Here is a 22,048-nt window from a genome sequence, read left to right on the forward strand (position 1 = left end):
AAATGGGTGCTGGGTGGGGCAAAAAAATAGGTGTCATTCAAAGGTCATTGGGTTTGGGGAGCTGGGCTCAGAGGTCAGAGACCTGATCTTAACCTTGCCATCACTTAGCAAATCTCCTGGCCATTCAGGCCTTCACATTTCCTGTCTGTAAATGGGTTTATCACCACCCATTCAAAGCCCAATTATTACCAGCACTGGGAAACCGATGCTTTCATTTTCCATCTCGCTTATATAATTTCTTCAGAGAAGCATTTGGATGGTCTCTGAACCATTTTTACCTTGAGAAACAGTACTTAGGAAATTATGTGGCTGGATTTTATATCCCTTCTGGTCATTTCAGTAATTGGTTCTGAGACACTATTTATTTCCCGGAGCTCCATCCCAAGTATAAACTGCCATTTCCATCTGTGTTATTCGAGGAAGATAGGGCAAGACAGTTGTGGGGAGTTTTCCCCAGGACAAAAAAAAAAAAAAAAAGGCAAACAGACAACAACAAGAAAAACTAAAGTAGAGCCTAAAACCAATTTGTCAGTTCCTAGATTGGCCTCGGCACCTTAGGCATATTTCACCAGTCCCTCCACCTGCAAACTAGTCATTCTTGGGAGCTGACCTAGTTAGTGCACAGCGAAGGAAATAATCAGAAATCTAGCAAATCCATCATTTGGGAGACCCATGCTAATGATTCAGAGAATATAAAAGATGGCGGTTTGGCCAGGTGCAGTAGCTCACACCTGTAATCCTAGCACTTTTGGAGGCCAAGTTGGATGGATCACCTGAGATCAGGAGTTCGAGACCAGCCTGGCCAACATGGTGAAACCCCATCTCTACTAAAAATACAAAAATTAGCCGGGTGTGGTGGCACAGTCGCTGGAACCTGGGAGGCAGAGGCTGCAGTGAGCCAAGATTGCACCACTGCACTCCAGCCTGGGCGACAGAGCAAGACTCGTCTCAAATAAAAAAAAAAAAAGGCAGGTTGTTTTGCTTTTAATCAGGTTACGTTTGAGGATTTTTTTGAGTAGGTGACCAAAACCCACTCAGTTCAGCCAAAAGTGGATATTGTTGCAGGATTCTGGGGTGTCTCGTGGAACACAGGGCCGTGGCTCCACTGGAATCCAGGAGCGGGATTAAGCCAGTTGTGAATCAAAGAGGTCCCTCCCACCACCTCTGCCTCTTGGCTGTGTTTCTCTCTTCATGTCTCATTTACTCTTCTATCTCACGGAGGAGTGACAGAAGTCAGGTTGAGGCTGGAATCTTAACCTCAGTACCAAAATCTCCGGGAAGGAGGATATTGGTTCAGCGTGGGCCAGATGGCCACACCTGATCCAATCAGATATGGAGAGGGATGTGAGTTCCATTGTATCAACATGATCCTGTTGGGGGTCCAGAGAAAAGATACTTCTGAGGGAAAAACAGGTATATGCTACACAGGACTGTGAATTAAATTCTAAACTATAGTGAAATATTCTTATAATTCCCACCCCTTTTAAATAAATCTGAGATGGGCTAACCCCTAGCATAGTTCAGTTTCTGGAGCTAGATTACTGGGGTTTGAATCTTAGCCCCAATATTTGCCGTGTGAATTTAGGTAAATTACTTAACCTGTCTCTATGCTTTAGTTTTATCATCTACAAAACGTGTATCATAATATTACTTACCTGACAGGGTGGTTGGGGTCATTAAATGTGTTAATATAAGGAAAGTGCTCAGAACTCTGCCTGGTAAATAATAAAGGCTTAACAAATAGCTATCATTATTATTACTTTAAAGTTCATTTCATTATGGCAAATTCTTTTTCAGATTATTCAAAATATAAAAGATGCTTAAAAGGGAACTTTTGCGATAGTAGGAAAATAGGGCTAAATATCCATTACTTAAGATTGAATGAGTCATTGCTATTGCCCTTGAATGTTATTATTTGAATTCATATTCTTTGAATTCTAGATGGTAATTTTGGTTTATAATCTTAAAAGCTTAAGTAAGAGTTTCTTTTAAACCACCTTAAATAAAATAGTAGCAATTCTTGCCATCTTACCTAGCAAGAAAAACCAACTGTTTTATTAAGTTTGCCTGCATAAGACTGGAATTTAAAGCCTTCAGTATCTTAGTTTATAAAAGACAAGTTAAAGTCTCTTTCCTGAATGTCTTAAACATAGAGTTACAGTATCCTCTAGGGCAGGAGTATGTGAACCTTTGCTTAAAGGGCTGAAGGTAAATATTTTTATCTTCGAGGGCCATATTGTTACTGGAAAGAGGTCCCAGTCCAGACCCCAGGGGAGGATTCTTGGATATTGTGTAACAAAGAACTCAAGGCGAACCCAGAGAGCAAAATGAAAGCAAGTTTATTTATTACATTTCTTAAATTGTTAAGAAAGTAAAGAAATAAAAGAATGGCAACTCCACAGCAGCTTGGATTGCTTGACTAATAATACTTGAGTCATTTCTAGATTAAATGCTAAACAAGGGGCAAATTATTCATGAGTTTTTTGGGAAAGACGTGGGCAATTCCCAACTGAGGGTTCTTCCCCTTTTTAGACCATACAGGGTAACTTCCTGATGTTGCCATGGCATTTTTAAACTGTCACGGTGCTGGTGAGTGTCTTTTAGCATGCTAGTGCATTATAATTAGCATATAATGAGCAATGAGGAGGACCAGAGGTCACTTTCATTGCCATCTTGGTTTTGGTGGGTTTTCGCCAGCTTCTTTAGCACAACCTGTTTAATCAGCTAGGTTTTTGTGACCTGTATCTTGTGCTGACTTCCTGTCTCATCCTGTGACTTAGAAGCCTAACCTGGGAAGGCAGCCCAGTAGGTCTCAGCCTCGTTTTACCTAACCCCTATTCAAAATGATGTTGCTCTAGTTCAAATGCCTCTGACAATATGGTCTCTGTCCCAGCTACTCAGCCCTACTGTAATACAAAAGCAGTCATCAACAGTATGTAAACGAATGGGCATGGATGTGTTCTAATAAAGCTTTATTTATAGATGCTGAAATCTGAATTTTTTGCAGTTTTCATGTCATGTATTCTCTTTACTTTGATTCCACACTGACCCCCATCCAATCATTTTAAAATGTAAAAGCCATTCTTGGCTCACAGGCTACACAAAAAAGAGGTGAAGGGCTGGAGATTACCTTAGGGCCATATTTTTTGGACCCTGCTTTAAGAGACAGTGCATTGGCACTCTGACATGTTAGAAGCAAATGCATGTTCCTCAGTGCCAAAAAGAACTAGTGCTCAAAGAACTTTCTCAGCAAGGCAATTTTACTTTCCGCAAAAAGGGTGCTTCTCAGAAGCCTGATTGTCATGAGAGTACTATAAACAAAAAAAAGCAGAGGTTTTGATCCTTGATTGGGTCCTTACTTCTGTGTCCTATCTCCATTGGCTGGAGCTGAACCACACAATCTAGACTGATTCTGATTGGCTAGAAACTTATAACTTTCATAAATAGGTAAACACACAATGGAGAACAAAAAAGGGAAGGGGGTTGTTTACAGGAAACTAGGAGAATAACATTTCCAAGTAAGGAAGAGGTATAGACAGTAAGCCGGGAAATGCCCGAGTATGTTCAGGCATGTCTGAGCAGGCTATAGGCCAGAACAAATAACTTGGTTAAAGCATAAGGACATAGAATGTACTTACTCCCTTAACATGTTTAACAGCTGCACAGAGCTTAAGAAAGAGTTAATAGCAAAAAGCAAGGAAGCTTGAGGGAAGTGAGTTTTTAAAAGAAGCTTTATTTCTAACATTTATTATTTAACAAAAGGGGAAACTTTCAAGAGGAAATTTTTGCTTTTTACAGAAAGCAGGCCGGGGAGATACAAGGTGACTGTCTACCACCCCTGAGGTTCTAACCCTCCAGATGCATGTTCACCCCCTGCTTCTTCTCATCAAGCATTTCTCTTAGAGGATATATAGTATTTGTGTGACCTTCTTGGTTTTATACAGCAGAAAACTCAAACCAAACTGCATATGCAAAATAAAGGAATGTACTGGTTTATACACTCTAGGGATGGTTGATATGCAGGTCCAAAGTCTTTCACCTGTTTATCTCCATCCCTCAGCTCTTATCCCCTCCATGAGGGCTTTGTTCTTAGGATTCAGGGTTTCTTTCCCCCAGGGAGGTTCACACCAAAGTTCTGGGTCCGACTACTTCTGGTGTGTATCTGATCCCATATCCATCTGAATCTGAAGGGAAACAGAACACAGTGAGTGCCTTAGACCACCCCATTACATTTGCAAGTCCTGGGAGTTGTGTGCCTGTTGGTTCCCCAGAAGAAACAGGGGTCCTAGTACCTAAGAAAAGTAAATGGATGCTGGGAGGCAAATCAACCAATGTTCATTGCACATGAGGACATCACACTGTGACATTTAGAATCCAAACGCCCTGACAAAATGTATGGGGGACCTGCCAGGAACCGGAAATTGCTGTTCCTACCCCGTCTTCTTGGAGAAATTGCTGTCCTCCCATTGGATAATTCCCTTTGCAGGTTCCAGTTTCTTTTTCTTAGAACAGACCTTCTGGCTTGGCAAGCCCAGTCCCACATCGAGGTGTAGTTTTTGTCTTCTGTGCAGGGTCATGGCACTTGCTTGATTGAAATTTTGTCTGGGGGAAGCAATGACTTGAAGAGCTTTCAGCCTGGGTCAACCACTCACCACTCTCAGGAAAGGCAGGCAGAGCCGTACTTTCTAGCTGGGCTCAAAATAGCTACTTTCTGACGTGGGTCCTCCATGACTCACGGTGGAGTTTTCCAGGCTCGAGGGGACTGTTGACATTTACTCTGCTCCTCCCACGCCACAGAGTCTAGCTTTTTCTATCTTCCCCCAAAAAGAACTCATTACCTCCATTTTATCCCAGGTACACTTCTTTCCCACCCCATTTTTCTTTTATTTTCAGTGATCCATTCCAGATCCAGTATCCTTTTCCTCCATCCTTTGCCAAACCAAGACTTCAGCTTCTAGTTACTGGTGCCCACTTCAAGAGATGCCAGGCAGGGAACTCTCAGGACACATACCAGACCTGGACTGGCATATATATATTTTTGGAGACAGGGTCTCTCTCTGTCATCCAGGTTGGAGTCCAGTGGCGTGATCATGTCTCACTGCAGCCTTTAACTCCTGGACTCCAGTGATCGTCCTACCTCAGCCTTCTGAGTAGCTGGGACCACAGACATACGCCACCACTGGCAGCTAAGTTTTCAAAATTTTGTGGAGATGGGGTCTTGCTGTGTTGTCCATGCTGATCTTCAACTCAGTCTCAAGCAATTCTCCTGCCTCTGCCTTCCAAAGTTTTGGGATTACAGGCATGAGCCACTGCACCCAGTCTCGAACTGCTATTTTAGATCCCACTTTCTCAACCAGGTATGATCCTGGGTGTGTGTGCCCAGAGACGTCCTGGCTTCCTGGGATTTATCCACCAAACACCTGGTCACTCAGCCCTGTCTGTGGGAACAGCACCTTCAGGGATGCCCCACCCTCTGCAAAGAACTACGATGCTGCAAAGTTGTCTGTGGCTCAGTCAGAAGAAGTGGAGGTCACCTGCATAAGTGCAATAGTATGTTTATTGATTTTTATTATTACTTTTTTTTTTTTTTTGAGACGGAGCCTTGCTCTGTCACCAGCCTGGAGTGCAGGGGCGCAATCTCGGCTCTCTGAAGCCTCCACCTCCTGGGTTCAAGCAATTCTTCCGCCTCAGCCTCCCGAATAGCTGGGACCACAGGTGCGTGCCACCACACTCACCTAATTTTTGTATTTTTAGTAGAGATGGGGTTTCACCATGTTGGCCAGGATGGTCTCAATCTCTTGACCTTGTGATCCACCCACCTCAGCCTCCCGAAGTGCTGGGATTATAGGCGTGAGCCACTGCACCCGACCTCTAGTGTGGATTTTCAGTCTGACATCAATATTTCCAGATGTGCTTCTTTATTTCTTTTGGAATGATCTGACGCTCCCTCTGACATTACCTTGAACTTGACCAGTTCACACCTGCCCACATCCTGTTTTCCCCCCCGGCTGTTCTTCCTTGCCATCCCACCCAGACCACCCCCATTCAGATGAGGATATATTGCACCCTATTTCTTGGGCTTAACTTTCTGAATGAAAATAAGGTTCCTGGTGACAGTTTATCACTCCTGTCAAGTTTCCAGCCTGCAAGGAATTAAATGAGACACACGATTTTCAGGCTAAGCAATTTTTAAAAACTGAAATATTACTTTGGACAGTCACAATTTATGTTCCTCTGGATTCCCATCCTTTTAACCCCAACCAAGCATGGTTTTAAGCAGCTCCATCTGCTTCTCTAACCATCCTTTCGTGACCTGGGCACTTGACTTACTCCTGAATTGGTTTGTAAATTGGAAGAATTAGGGAGGCGGCTAAGATGCATGAATCATGGCTCAGGATGGATTTATAATTATCTGTAAATTATAGACATCCTGAGATTGCAGGGCTGGGGGATATTTCAGAATAAAAGGACCCTGAGTAACAGAATGAACCTACAGAAGTGCCAAAAAAGATTCATCGTTTCTGCAATTTTTTTTTTTTTTGAGACGGAGTTTCGCTCTTGTTACCCAGGCTGGAGTGCAATGGCGCGATCTCAGCTCACCGCAACCTCTGCCTCCTGGGTTCAGGCAGTTCTCCTGCCTCAGCCTCCTGAGTAGCTGGGATTACAGGCAGGTGCCACCATGCCCAGATAATTTTTTGTATTTTTAGTAGAGACGGGGTTTCACCATGTTGACCATCAAGGTCTTGATCTCTTGACCTCGTTATTCACCCGCCTTGGCCTCCCAAAGTGCTGGGATTACAGGCTTGAGCCACCGTGCCTGGCCCTCGTTTCTGCAATTTTAACTGGGCAATTATGTTATCACTGGTTTATCAATTTCCACAATTCTAATTTGATAGCCCTAATGATTTGCTTTGAATTAGGAAGTACACTTCATTCTCTCATATGGTCCCAAGGGCCTTAGAAAGCAACTGGAGCCTTTCAGCTTGGCATTGGAAGAAATACAACAGCGTGGTTTGGTGACTCATTGAAGGTCACTTTGAAGTGTTCGGTCGAGAGGACACTGAGTAATGTAAAATGACATTATAGTTTGTTAAATAATTTGCCAGAACTCTTGTATCATCTCTTTCAAAGTCTCACCCTGGAAGTACCACACACATAATTCAAATGTAAACCTTTCTGGAAGTCCCACCTGGGAGCTGAAATCCCAGTCTGAGGCAAAGTCTTGTGAATATTCTTAATGGTGACAAATCTTTTCCTTAGAGAGGCTTCAGTATTTGGAATAACCAAAGTCATTCTGGGCCATGGTGTTTGAATAAAGTGGTTGAGCAAATCAAGGTGAACATAAAGGTATTTTAACTGCTTTTCCCAAGTAACGCATAAACTGATTTGAAAGCAACAAAGAATCTGTTTACGCATACCTCCTCTCCTTATTCCAGAAAGGACTTAATAATCTTATTGGAGCCTTAAAAAAAGTTTTAAGAATCTCAAGAAACCTTAGTAATATTAGATGCACAGAGCATTCTAAGGCGATTCCTTGAAGAATAATATTCTAGAATATTTGTTAACAAATAATTTTTGTTTGAGATGGACTCTCACTCTCACCAGGATGGGGTGCAGTGGCACGATGTTGGCTCACTGCAACCTCTGCCTCCCAGGTTCAAGCAATTCTCCTCCCTCAGCCTCCCGAGTAGCTAGGATTATAGGTACACACCACCACACCCAGCTACTTTTTGTATTTTTAGTAGAGATGGGGTTTCACTTTTTGGCCAGGATGGTCTCGATTTCTTAACCTCATAATCCACCTGGCTCCACCTCCCAAAGTGCTGGGATTAAAGGCATGAACCATCATGCTCAGCCAACAAATAATTTACTTTTTTTTTTTTTCTTTGAGACACAGTCATGCTCTGTTGCCCAGGCTGGGGTGCAGTGACTCAATCTTGGCTCACTGCAACCTTCACCTCCCAGGTTCAAGTGATTCTCCTGCCTCAGCCTCAGAAATAGCTGGGATTATAGGTGCGCCTCACCATACCTGGCTAATTTTTGTATTTTTAGTAAAGACTCATTTCACCATGTTGGTCAGGCTGGTCTCAAACTCCTGACCTCCTGATCTGCCCATCTTGGCCTCCCAAAGTACTGGGATTACAGGCATGAGCCACTGTGCCCGGCCTAATTTACTTTTATTATCTTAATATCATTCTTCTCATTTCCCTTCTCCAAGCCTAATATTGGTTTTTGTGGGCATTACACGTGGGACACATAACCTCTGGTACCTCTCATCTTCCAAGAGGGCACAGAATGGGATGGTGTATGAGGAGGGGTATTCCCAGTCAAGGGCGTTCTGGGAAGAAGGTGAAGTTGGGGCAAGGGATTCCCAGGGGCTGATGTCCTTCCCCAGCCATAGTTCTGGCTGATGTGGAATTCTGAGTTTGGCTGCTTTTTCTTTTGATGATGGTGGTGGTGGTGGGTGGTGGTAATGATGATGATGACGGTCATGATGATAGTGATGGTGATGGTGGTGATGATGGTGATTGTGGTGACCATGATAAGGTATGGTAATGATGGTGGTAATGGTGATGATGGTGGTGGTGATGATAGGGATGGTAATGATGGTTGATAGGGATGGTAATGATGGTGGTGATGGTGATGGTGGTGGTGATGACAGTGATGGTGATATGACAGTAATCATGGTGATGGTGGTGGTGATGATGATGGTGGTGGTGATAGTGATGGTGATATGACAGTAATCGTGATGACGATGGTGGTGACAGGGATGGTAATGATGGTGGTGATGGTGATGATGGTGGCGGTAATGACAGTGATGGTGATATGACAATCATCATGGTGATGGTCGTGGTGATGATGACGAAGATGATGGTGGTGATTGTGATTCTGTTAATGGTGATGATGGTAAAGATAGGGATGGTAATGGTGGTGACGGTGATGATGCTGGTGATGGTGATCCTGGTGATTGTGATTGTGTTGATGGTGATGATGGTAAAGATAGGGATGGTAATGGTGGTGACGGTGATGATGCTGGTGATGGTGATCCTGGTGATTGTGATTGTGTTGATGGTGATGATGGTAAAGATAGGGATGGTAATGGTGGTGACGGTGATGATGCTGGTGATGGTGATCCTGGTGATTGTGATTGTGTTGATGGTGATGATGGTAAAGATAGGGATGGTAATGGTGGTGACGGTGATGATGCTGGTGATGGTGATCCTGGTGATTGTGATTGTGTTGATGGTGATGATGGTAAAGATAGGGATGGTAATGGTGGTGACGGTGATGATGCTGGTGATGGTGATCCTGGTGATTGTGATTGTGTTGATGGTGATGATGGTTAAAGATAATGATGGTGATAGTGGTGATGATGGTGGTGATGATGATGGTGGTGGTGACAGTGATGGTGATAGGACATAATCATGATGATGGTGGTAGTGATGATGATGGTGACGGTGGCGATTGTGTTGATGGTGATAATGGTAAATATGACGGTGATAGTGCTGATGATGGTGATGATGATGATAGTGATTATTGTGAAGACAGTGACAGTGACTGTGATAACAGACACTCAGCAAGTCTTCACTCTGTCCTTATGATGTACTAGGCACCACATTAAGAGCCTTACACATGATCTGTCACTTAACCCTCACTGCAACCAAGGGCACCCTCTATTACTAGTCCCAGTTAACAGGTAGTGAACACCAAGGACTGGGAAAATTGCATAACTCAGTAACCAGCCACACAACTAGCTATTATGAAATGAACAAACATCACAAGCTAAGGATTAGTAGACCCACTTTATAAGGACAGCTTGTTAAAGTGGAAACTCAGAGAATTTAAATAACTTGTCCAGAGGCACAGAGCCACACAGGGGCAGAGCCAGCCTTTAGACTGGAGTCACACCGTCAGTCATGTGGTGCTGTGCCATGGCTGCTGGCCCTGAGCTGAGTGGCGTGGATGATGCCCAGTGAGCAGGAAAGCAGTCTGCTTGGTTCCCCACTTTCTTTTTTTTTTTTTTTTTTTTTTTTTTGAGACGGAGTTTCGCTCTTGTTACCCAGGCTGGAGTGCAATGGCGCAATCTCGGCTCACCGCAACCTCCGCCCCCTGGGTTCAGGCAATTCTCCTGCCTCAGCCTCCTGAGTAGCTGGGATTACAGGCACGAGCCACCGTGCCCAGCTAATTTTTTATCATTTTTAGTAGAGACGGGGTTTCACCATGTTGACCAGGATGGTCTCGATCTGTTGACCTCGTGATCCACCCGTCTCGGCCTCCCAAAGTGCTGGGAGGTTCCCCACTTTCATACTGAATTTAGGTCCCTCCCTACAAACCACAGTTTCTACCCTTGAAGATGATAATGACCCTATCCTGGGACCCTCCACTGTAGGCTCACGTGGACTCCTCTATCATGTAGAATGAGACAGGCTGAATAACGACCCCTCAAAGATTTCCATGCCTGAATCCCTGGGACCTGGAAATCTGTTAACTTGTGTGGTGTCTTAGTCAGCTCTAGCCGCTATAACAAAATACCATAGACAAAGTGGCTTCAACCTTATTTATCACAGTTCTGAACACTGGAAGTCTAAGACCATGGTCTGGTTCACAGTGAAAGCCTTCTTCCTGGCTTGTAGAAGGCCGCCTTCTTGCTGTGCCCTCACATGACAGCATGGCAGGGACAAATAGTTCTAGCTCTTCCTCTTTTTTCGTTTTTTTCTTAAGACAGGGTCTTGCTGTGTCTCCCAGGCTGCAGTGCAGTGGCATGATCATAGCTTATCACAGCCTCAAACTCCGAGGCTCAAATGATCCTCTCACCTCAGCTTCACAAGCAGTTGGCACTGCAGGTGCACGCCGCCAAACTTGACTTTTTATTTTTTTTTTAGAGGTAGGGTCTTGCTATGTTGCCCAGGCTGGTCTTAAACTCCTGGCCTCAGTAAATCCTCCCACTTTGGCCTCCCAAAATGCTGGGATTGTAGGCTTGAGCTTGGCCACTTTCTCTAAGGTCACCAATTCTAGCTTGAGGGCTCTACCCTCATTTTCTCATCCAATCCTAATCACTTCCCAAAGGTTCTACCTCCAATTATCATCACATGGGGGTTAGGACTTCCACATATGAATTTTGGCAGGACACAAATATTCAGTCCATAAGATACAGCAAACAGGAATGAAAGTTACAGATGGAATTAAGGGTAAGGACCTTGAGACAGAAAACTATACTAGATTATCTGGGTGGGTCAGATCTAATCACAGGAGTGCTTAAACTCAAGGGACTCTTCCCTGGCTATGTCAGAAAGAAAGATGAGGGGGTTTAAAAAGGGACAGAGGCTGGGCACGGTGGCTCACACTGTTATCCCAGCACTTTGGGAGGCCAAGGTGGTCAAATCATCTGAGGTCAGGAGTTCATGACCAGCCTGGTCAACACGGTGAAACCCTGTCTCTACTAAAAATAATAATAATAAATTAGCCAGATGTCGCGGCAGGCACCTGTAGTCCCAGCTCCTCAGGGGACTGAAGCTGGAGAATCCCTTGAACCCAGGAGGCGTAGATTGCAGTGAGCCGAGATCACAGCATCGCACTCCAGCCTGGGCAATAAGAGCAAAACTCTGTGTCAAAAAAAAAAAGGAAGGGTCAGAGAGATGTGCTGTGAAAAGAACTCCACCATTGCTGGCTTTCAACATGGAGGAAGGGGCCATGAGCTGAGCAATATAGGTGGCCAAGGAATGTGGACACTAGAAAAGGCAAGGAAACTCACTTTTCCCTAGAGCCCCCAGAAGAAACACAACCCTGCTGACACTGTTACCAAAACACCAGAGGATTGTTCTAGGTTCTGCTGCTCACTGCACAGAAAGCTAATCTTTGAGAGGACAATTATTGCTAAGGCAGAAAAAAGCTTTACTCAGGTGCTGCAGCCAAGGAGACAGGAACTCAATTTCAAATCCATCTCCCTGACCAATTAAAATTAAGGGTGTACATAGCTGGGAAGAAATGTAACACTGTGTAACAAAACAGGAACTCCGGAGGGGCAAGGAAGCCATCACATGAATAAGGGTCTGTCATCTCATGGTTTAGATGCTGTAATCTGCTGAGTTTCAGTTCTTTGATACTTTTTTTTGAAAGGCAAGGGGTCCCTTCCTGAGGAAGTATCTCAGATAAAACGAATACAGGTTTTAAGCTTTAAGATTAGAAGGGTCAATTTCTATGTTTATCAAGAAAAAAAAAAAAAAACCTGTCTGTGGGACTACCGGGTCAGTTTCAACACCTTGATTTTCACTTTCAGGGGACCTCTGATCTCCAGAACTATAGTAAACGTGTGTTGTTTTAAGCCACTAAATTTGTGTTCATTTGCTATGGCAGCAATAACTGAGACACAGATTGGTAATTTTTCCATTGTCACGCCTCTTGCCTTGTATCCTCAGCTGCCACTCTGAGTTTTAGCTGGGAGGCAGTCAGAGCATGAAGTCAGCATGAACGATGATCTCCAGAGAGGGAAGCCCTAGGGTGGCGGGATGATCCCTGCGGTGCCCCTCATCATTAGCCACAGTACTTGGCTGGCATTTGAGCAGGCTGGTTATCACTGCTGCGTTTACGCTCCTGCCCCCGGCTTCCTGTTCTTCCCTCTCTTCAAGAGCACTCAATGCCTCTCTCTCCAAACCAGTGCTTCTGCATATTTACGTGAGTGATAATAGCTAACATTTAGCGCACTGTGTTCAATGTGTGAATCCCCTCACTTAATCTCCATATCAACCGTTGAGATAGATACAACCACTATCCTTCCCATTTCAGGAAATGGAGGCATACAGAGTTTAATGAAGAATAACCTGCTTGAAGGGGAGCCTGCTGGGTGTTCTCGAGGGAGATTTTGATTCAGTAGATCCAAGAGAAGCCCAGGGAGATGGATTTTTTTTTTTTAAACCACACCTAGGTGAGTCTCACACCTGGGTCCTAGGAGCACAATAAAAAACTCTGGGTTTAGGCTGGGAGGGGTGGCTCATGCCTGTAACCCCATCATTTTTGGGAGGCCGAGGTGGGAGGATCACTTGAGCCTGGTTTAAGATCAGCTTGGGTGACACAGTGAGACTCTGTCTCTACAAAATTAAAAGAATGCAATGGTGCATACCCGTGGTCCCAGCTATTCAGGAGGCTGAAGTGGGAGGATTGCTTGAGCCCAGGAGATTGAGGCTGCAGTGAGCTGTGATCACACCACTGCACTCCCGCCTGGGTAATAGAGACCTTGTTTCAGAAAAAAAAAAAAAAAAAAAAAAAAAACAGGAAAGAAAAGAAAAAGGAAAGGGGAGAAAATAAAAAGGAGATAGGAAGGGAAGGAAGAAAGGAAGAGAAAGGAATGAAAGAAGGAACCAAGGAAGGAAGAAAGGAGGAAAGAAGGAAAAAGGAAGGAAAAGAGAGGAAGAAAAGAAGGATAAAGACCCTGAGTCAAATCCTGTGGTTCTCAACAAAGGGTGATTTTGTCCCCCAGGGGATACTTGCCAGTGTCTGAAGACATTTCAGGTTGGGGAGAGGATGCTACTGGCAGCCAGTGGGCAAAGCCCAGGGATGCTGCTGCACGCCCTACAGTGTTCAGCACAGCCCCCAGCACAAAGAAGCATCCAACCCCAAATGTCATAGCGCTCGTGGGCTATGGAGCAGCGGCGAGATGAAGCTCTTGCTCTAGCCTTGGCTCCTGCTCTCAGAATGAGTCTTCAGCAGTTCTCAGATCACACTTCCGCAGGCTTCGCCTGGAGTTTGTCTTTCTTGTGAAGGGAATTCATAGTCTCAAGTCTTGGGTCCTCCCAGGATGCCTCCCTAGATGGGCTATCTTGGTCTCTCTTCTACTGCTCAATCTCACCTCTTCACCTGCACCCTTATTTCCTATTTCATTGCAAAAGTCAAGGGCCCAGCCCAGACAATATGGTGAGACCCCATCTCTACTAAAAACACAAAAATTAGCTGGGCACAGTGGCAGGTACCTGTAATCCCAGCTACTAGGGAGGCTAAGGCAGGAAAATCACTTGAACCTGGAAGGTGGAGGTTGCAGTGAGCTGAGATCATTTCGCTGCACTCCAGCCTGGGTGATAGAACAAAACTATGTCTCAAAAAAAAAAAAAAAGTCAAGGGCATCAAATGCTCTCCTTTGTAGTTTCTTTGTACCAGGACCTCTTAGATCTGGGACTTCTAGGATGTCGCAGAGGAAGAGCCTGTTTGTAGAAAGAAACTCCTACTCTCAACCACTTCTGCATACCCTTGTGGTTCATGAAGGAGGAAGGACCACAGCTTCTCCTCCTGGGATGGGCATCCGTGGACACCTTCTGTCTGCCTCCCTTTCCTCCCAGTTCTTTCCTGGAGGGAGAGTGTTCCATTTCTGAGGCTCTGGACATTTCTTCCAGCTTATCATTCAGGTTGTTCAGAGAATCTGAAAGAGGAGTTTTTCTCTTGCCAACCCTGACCGCCTCTTTCGGGAAGATGCCATGTCATTATTATTTAATAAGCTGTCTCCTTCAGCTCACCAAAGACCTTCGAGCTCCAGACAAGGAGTGGGGGGTAGGGAGTGGGGAAACAAAGGGATGAAAGTACAGGGAAATCCCACCTGCCCCTTGTCACTCAATCAATATATTCAATCAATATAGTTAATAGCAATGCACCAATGTCAGTTTCTTGGTAACGTTAACAAATAGTGGAAATGGAGTGCGGAGTAGACGGGAATTCTTTATGCTCTTTGCAACTTCTTCAGTCTCTGGTTTTCTGGTGCCTTCGTTCAGACGCTGCTGGTGGAGTCCCCTCCACAGGGACACCTGTGTCCTTACCCCCACCTTCCTGGCTCCCAACAGACTACACTGCCTGAGAGAGCTGATGTCAGGCATACATTCTGCATGATTGTGGATCACAGCTGAGCCAGTCCTATCAGGATTGAGGGGACAGATAACCTGTGTGGCTTCCACCCCACATGCCTCTTCTAAGGGTTTCCTCACAGTCCCTGCTGAAGGGGAGGGTCCCATGTGACCTGGGGCTCCACACAGGTTGAACCTGCTGAGCCCCTGACCAAAGGCAGGGCCACCTATAGGCTGCTGGGGGCTGGAGTGGGATGAGAGGGTCCATCAGAAGCCCTCTAATGAGAGTGGTTAAAAGGGAAGGCAAAAGAGTCCTGAAATGGAGAAAACCTCAGGGAGACAGAATCTTTGAGGAAGGGGACGGTATCAGGGAGAAGAGAAGGAAAGAGAGGAACAGAGTGTCCCAGGATAGTGAACAGGGACTTGGGACTTGAAAGCATTTGAAATGTGGCCATTCCAAATTGAAATCAATTCTTCAGTTAGTTTTGAGACGGAGTCTCACTCTGTCACCTAAGCTGGAGTGCAGTGGCACAATTTCGGCTCACTGCAACCTCTATCCCCCAGGTTCAAGTGATCCTCCTGCCTCAGCCTCCCGAGTAGCTGGGACTACAGGCATGTGCCACCAGACCTGGCTAATTTTTGTATTTTTAGTAGAGATGGGGTTTAACCATACTGTCCAGGCTGGTCTCGAACTCCTGACCTCAGATGACTCGGCCTTCCAAAGTGCTGGGATTACAGGTGTGAACCACCGTGCCTGGTCTATTTTGAGATCTATTCAAAGGGTAAAAAATACATACTGGACTTGAGACGCCCATACTCCCTCCAAAAAGGATATAAAACATCTGATTCATATATTTAAAATACTGATTACATTTTGAACTGATAATCCTTTAGATCTATTGGATTAAATAAAATATGTTACTGAAATTAATCTCTCCCATTTCTTTTTATCTTTGTTTTTGTTTTTAAGACACAGGGTCCTGTTGCTATGTTGCCTAGGTTGGACTCAAATGATCCCCCTGCCTCAGCCTTCAGAGCAGCTGGGACTACAGGCATGTGCCTCTGCAACCACCTCTCGTTAGTTTTAGTTTTGTATTTTTGAGATGGAGTCTCATTCTGTCGCGCAGGGTTGGAGCACAGTGGTGTGATCTTGCCTCACTGCAACCTCCGCCTCCCAGGTTCAGGCAATTCTTTTGCCTCAGCCTCCTGAGTAGCTGGGATTATAGGCACCTACCTGCCACCATGCCCGGCTAATTTTTGTTACTGTTGTTGTTGAGATTGAGTCTCCCTCTGTAGCCCAGGCTGGAGTGCAGTGGCTCACTGCAATCTCTACCTCTCAGGTGCAAGCAATTCTCAAGCCTCAGCCTCCCAAGTAGCTGGGATTACAGTCACATGCCACCACACCAGCTACTTTTTGTATTTTTAGGAGAGACAGGGTTTCGCCATATTGGCCAGGCTGGTCTCGAACTCCTGACCTCAAGTGATCCTCCTGCCTCAGCTTCCCAATGGGCTAGGATTATAGGCATGTGCCTCCGCACCCAGCTTTTTTTTTTAGAATGTGGTTCCTGAAATGTTCAAAATTACATGTGTGGCTAGTGTTTTTCACAGTTGGACTGTGCTGGTCTGTATATTCTCTCTTTTATGACCCCCAATTTATAGGAAACCGAGGCTCAGAGAGATTAGGGCATTTGCCAAGGTCGGCCATTAGAAAGATGCAGCGCTGGGCTGTCAACTCACGTCCGCTTAAGGCCGACGCCTGCATCTTCATCCTCTGTTGGTGTGTCCTCCCTGATTACTTTTGTGTCCTTTGACATGTCAGATGTGGCTAGGAAAATAGAAATCCAGAGAAGTTAAAAAAATGTGCCTGAGGTGCCACTGGAGAGTAAGAATCATAGCCAGGATCTGAAGGCTGTCAGTTTCCTCAGCTGCAAAATCTTCCGTGTGGGGTCACAGAGACGGGATGTATGGGATGGCAGAGTGCAAGGAAAGGTATGATTGCTCTCAGGGATCCAGTGCCATCTTCTCCACAAGGCAGGCTAGGGGAAAAGGAGCAGCCAGGAACTTCTGAGTTAAAAGCAGTGACTTCATCTCTTTGGGAAATGGTGACTCATTAAAATCAACGGGCGGCTTCCCATTACATTCACTTTACAGAAAGAAGGCGAGGTGCTTGGGGCATCCCATAATAGGATGTTTGGGGGCTGGAATGAGCTGTGTTCCTACATGAATGACTGATGACAACGAAGGCTGGAGTGCCACCAGGAGCCTTTGAAATGCCTTCAGATGTTGGTTCCCTGGTCAAGGGGTGCAGATCTATTCTCTTGGGAATCCAGACTTCCTGTTGGACCAATACCAGGAACGGGCTCCTTGACAACAGGCTGGTGGGGGCCCCTCTAGAGTCTCCTCTCAGGGCAGGCGTGTGTCTGTTGGAGCTGCAGGGCTTGGTCTCACCTAGAGGGGTGCAGAGATGGCTTCCGTGACCACGAGTCTGTGTTCTTCAAATCTGATGGTGACTCTGATTTTACTTTCTCCCCAGTGTTAGTCTGGCTTCTTGCAGAGAAAGGCAACGTGATGGTGGGAATAATACTGACCACTTTTTGTAATGGCAAGGTACTCCACCAAGCACATGATGTATACAGTTGGTCCTCTGTATCTGTTCGTTCCGCATTTGCAGATTCAACCAATTGCGGATGGAAAATATTCATTAAAAAATATGCAAATTTCCAAGAAGCAAAACTTTTGAGTACTACGCTGAATCTATGTAAATGAAGGGATGTGTAGGCATCATATTAGGGATTATAAGTAATCTAGAGACGACTGAAAGTCTACAGGAGGATGTGCGAAGGTTATATGCAAATATCACACTGCGTTGTGTTGGGAACTTGAACACCCAAGGCTTTTGGTGTCCACAGGGAGGCCTGGAACCAATCCCACATGGATACTGAGGGGCAAATGTATTATCCCCTTCCATCCCTACAGCAGCAACTTCATGAGGTAGGAGTTACTCTTCCCATTTCACAGAAGAGGAAACTGAGTCTTGGGAAGATCAAGTCATTTGCCCGGGTCGCACAATTAGCGGTAGAGCCAGGACTTGAAGCGACGTCTGTCTTGAGCCAGTGACCCCTGCAGATTCTTAGAGCAAGTTTTCTCCCCAGCGGTGTAAACCTCTTGCTAGAAGCTCAGGTCCACAAAGGAAGAGGTTTTTGTCTGTTTTGCTCCTTGCTCCCACCCTATGGCTTAGAGCCAGGTCTTCCACAAAGCAGGTTCTCAATGCATAGTTATTTGGTGGATGTAAGAGCAAATGTAATTACAGAGAACTTTCTATATGCTTGGCACTTACATCAATCACCTGTGAGATGGGTATGATTGTTCCCCAGTGTGACAAATAAAGAAACTGAGGCACCCAGAGTCACTGATGGATGAGTCAAGCATGAAAACTGGACTCTCAAACCCCAAAGCCCACACCCAGCACCACGCCCCTCCCTTGTTCTCTTCAAAGGCTGACCTGGCTCCCCATGGTGCCTGCACACATCTTTTCTTTTCTCCCTTTTTAATTTTAAATGTTTTCAAAAGGTAGCATCTGACCACTGGTAAATTGGTAAAATTTCAATCAATATAGTTAATAACAATGCACCAATGTCAGCTTCTTGGTAATGTTAACAATAGCGGAAATTGAGTGAGGAGTAGAGGGGAATTCTGTATGCTCTTTGCAACTTTTCTTAAAATCTCTCTCTTTTTTTTTTTTTTAGAAATAGTGTCTTAGTCTGTCACCCAGGCTGGAGTGGAGTGGCACCATCATAGCTCACTGAAGACTCAAACTCCTGGACCCAAGCGATCCTGCCACTTCAGCCTCCCAAGTAGCTGGGACCACAGTCAGGTGCCACCACACCCGGCTAATGTTTACATTTTATTTTTGTAGAGATGGGGTCTTGCTATGTTGCCCAAGCTGGTCTTAAACTCTTGACTTCAAGTGCTCCTCTTCCCTAAGCCTCCCAAACCACTGTGAGTGCAGACATGAGCCACCGCATCCAGCCAAATTTTCTATAAATCTAAAATTATGCCAAAATAAAAAGTATTTAAAAACCCAAGTAAGAGAAAGGGACATATTAGGTGAAAGTTGGTTCTCCCCCAACACTGACTCCCCCTACCCCAGTCCCTCATATCAAGCCTAAATGCAACCTCTCTGGCCCAAGTATATTCCAATGATGACATGAATAGCCCCAGCCCTTCATTTAATTGCCTTTGTTATATGAGCTGGGTTGAAATAATTGCTCAAAATGGAAGATTCCTCTTTGGGTAGGACTTAACCCATGGCTGAGAATTGTCCTTTCAGCTTGAGTTCCTCATTGAATTTTCTTTTCATCCCCCCCGCCCTTTCTTTTTTGACGGAGTCTTGCTCTGTCGCCATGCTGGAGTGCGGTGGTGCAATCTTGGCCCACTGTGACCTCCGCCTCCCTGGTTCAAGTGATTCTCCTGCCTCAGCCTCCTGAGTAGCTGGGACTACAGGCCCACACCACCACGCCCAGCTAATTTTTGTATTTTTAGTAGACATGAGGTTTCCCCATGCTGGCCAGGATGGTCTCCATCTTGTGACCTCCTGATCGGCCCACCTCGGCCTCCCAAAGAGCTGGGATCACAGGCATGAACCATCGCGCCTGGCCCTCATTGAATTTTCAATGAGAACTGTTCATTGAGGGACTCTCAGAACCATTTTTTCCCAAGTCACTTTACATCCTATCCAACATGGGTATGAGGCTGACCAAAAAGACCTTTAAAACCTTTCCAATGCAAAGGACTAGAATTCTATTCTACAACAGGGGATGGGATAGGTACCCCCAGTGGTACTCTAACTCTTGTAGCATCAAACAGCAATTAATTGTTTTACCCTTCAGGAAAGCTACTTGTTTTTCCCCAGTTATCAACCTTTCTGATTACCAAAAGGAGAAAGCCACAATTTGGTGCTAGCTTTGTCTTTAATGCTGATTCACCTTGTTAAGAAAGAAAATTCCAGCTTCTACCTGAACCTTAAGAAGGCTAGACAGTATTTAGTCAGAATTTAACGGTGTTGCTTTTTTTCATCAGGTTTATTTTTACGGCGATTTTCTAATTATGCCAAGTGAGAGTCACTGATTATCTGTGGATGTCATATGACATTTCCTTTATAAAGTTCCAGTAAAAAAAGTGAATGCCATGACACATGGAGTAGTACATGATAGAGCACAGAATACGTAGTCGGGGTGGGTTCTACACAGTGTTGAGAGTTTTGGAAACACTGTTCTGTAGCTCTTCTGACCTTAGAGGACGGGCAGTGGGATCAGACAGATCCGGGCTCGAGTTTCAGCCCTGTCACTCATCGTGCCACTGGCCCAACTGCTCCCTTGGAAATGTTTATGGTTCCTTTTGAACAAACATAAAAGTTGACCCTCTTAATTTTAAATGTTGAGAAAGTTACATTTATCTTACCTGAGTTCTTTTCTCAGGAAACTGATCTCCGGGCTGCCCTGATGGTATGAAGGAATTGAAATTTACGAGATCACCACCTGCAGACAATGAAATACCAGACTCCTCAGCCTACACGGTTGCCTGACCGAGCACCTGCACCCTGTTGAGCAGATTCTCTTCCTTACCCCTTCCTAATCTCTTTTTCCCAGAAAAAAAAAAAAAAGAATAGGGATATATCACAATGTAACACGTGGTTACATTTCTTCCTTGCTACCTCTAATTTTAGTGGGTTGAGGAGACAGATTTGAGGCCGAGTTTCCATCTCCTCAGCTGCAGCACCAAATTAAAGCCCTTTTCCCTGGCAAAACTCATTGTGTCAGTGATTGGCTTTCTCTGCAGCGAGTAGCAGGATCTAGACAGAACCTATGGTGTTTCTTTAACAATTCAGTGAGTTTGACCACTCATTTATGACCTCTCTAAGCCTCGTTTTACTAATCCAGAAAGTGATTGATATGAGCTAGATGACGGCTCATGGTAAATGCCCAAAATGAGTGCACTCTGGGGCCAGTACTAGGCAAAGAAAGTTATGAAGCAGAAGTGAAAAGAGGGGTTGTGCCAGGCATCCTGGGCTTAAATTCTTACCATGACCCCTGATTGGAAAAGATGGGCTAGTGAAGGTATCTCTCTGGTTCCCCAGCAGTTTAACCCTCCAAGCTTATGTTTAAACTAGAAGTTTCTAGATCACCAGTCCTCGTCCTCCATCACTTCCACCACTCCTGTCCCTGGGTAGCCTTACTTTTTGTTTTGAGATCAGTGATTAAACCTTCTGGCACACCCCAGTGTGCTGCCCGGGTACTCAGTGCTTGCTTGCTGGTGCCACCGCTCAGGAAGTACGCACCTCCCTGGGGTGGCATTTGGGGATGGGAAGATGGATTTAGCTGCCTCTGCCCCCAGAAGTGACTCAGCTCCTGGAAGCTTGGTGACAGCAATGGCAGTTGGAGTCCTGGGGACATCTGTGGCTTCATGCTCTGCTCTTTCCACAGAGCGAGCAACTCTTACTTGGAAGTATGCACAAGAGACTCGCGGCGGCCGCTGTCTCTAGCTAGTCATCTTGAAATGCTCCTCCCATCTCCTCCCATGATCTGTCCTCCTTGTGGAGACGTTCCTGGGCAGCTGTTGGATGCCTGACTTCTAGCTGAAAAATGTGATCAAGAAAGGAACAGCCTATCAGGCTAATTTCTATTACACAAGTTCAGACTGGAAAAAAACCGACCATGTGAGATATTCATTTATTCAGGTCCTGTATCAGCATTTTAAAATTTGATCTGAAGACCTCCTTTATGAAGGTCCCTGGACAGGATACCTCAACCCAGATTTATCCTAATCCCTGGAGGTGGAGGCAGGGAATTGTTTCTTAACCAACCTCCCTAGATATTCACCATGCCCGCTAACTAACATCTGACAACAACTCCTCCTTCTGTGTCTAAAGCAATACAATCTTTGTTATAATGATGATGGTACTTACATAGAGAGGTGGTTCTTACAGGAATTTGGTTGATTACAAGAGCTTTGGAGTAGGACAGACCTTGTTTTAAATCTCCCTCACTCACTCCCTTTCCTGAGCCTTGACTTCCCCATCTGTGAAATGGAATAATAGCACTGACCACCCAGGGCTGTTTTGAGAATCAGATAAGGTAACGCACAGGTCGTGGCATGTGAAAAATGCTTGGCAAATGTTAGTTATTATCATTATTGGGTAAACCTGGCTTTCATAACCTTTAAACTGG

General features: G+C 45.1%; 1 protein-coding gene and 2 long non-coding RNA genes across 4 annotated transcripts in view; 2 read left to right on the forward strand and 1 right to left on the reverse strand.

The window, feature by feature from the left end:
- Window positions 1-22,048, forward strand: part of BMERB1 (bMERB domain containing 1) — a 162,383-nt gene that overhangs the window by 59,979 nt on the left and 80,356 nt on the right. The window lies entirely within an intron of this gene.
- LOC144578582 (uncharacterized) lies at window positions 18,569-20,487 on the forward strand. The gene is made up of 2 exons (XR_013524615.1): window positions 18,569-18,696; window positions 20,300-20,487. It is a non-coding gene; the product is annotated as an uncharacterized LOC144578582 (long non-coding RNA).
- LOC128929237 (uncharacterized) lies at window positions 18,745-21,456 on the reverse strand. Of its 2 annotated transcripts, none has more exons than XR_013524614.1 (3): window positions 21,321-21,456; window positions 20,283-20,359; window positions 18,745-18,868 (listed from the first exon to the last, which is right to left on the reverse strand). It is a non-coding gene; the product is annotated as an uncharacterized LOC128929237 (long non-coding RNA). The 2 variants fall into 2 exon arrangements; XR_013524613.1 differs by lacking the exon at window positions 21,321-21,456 and adding an exon at window positions 21,160-21,287.

Source organism: Callithrix jacchus, chromosome 12, assembly GCF_049354715.1.
Source record: "Callithrix jacchus isolate 240 chromosome 12, calJac240_pri, whole genome shotgun sequence".
In the NCBI taxonomy this organism is placed as follows: domain Eukaryota; kingdom Metazoa; phylum Chordata; class Mammalia; order Primates; family Cebidae; genus Callithrix; species Callithrix jacchus.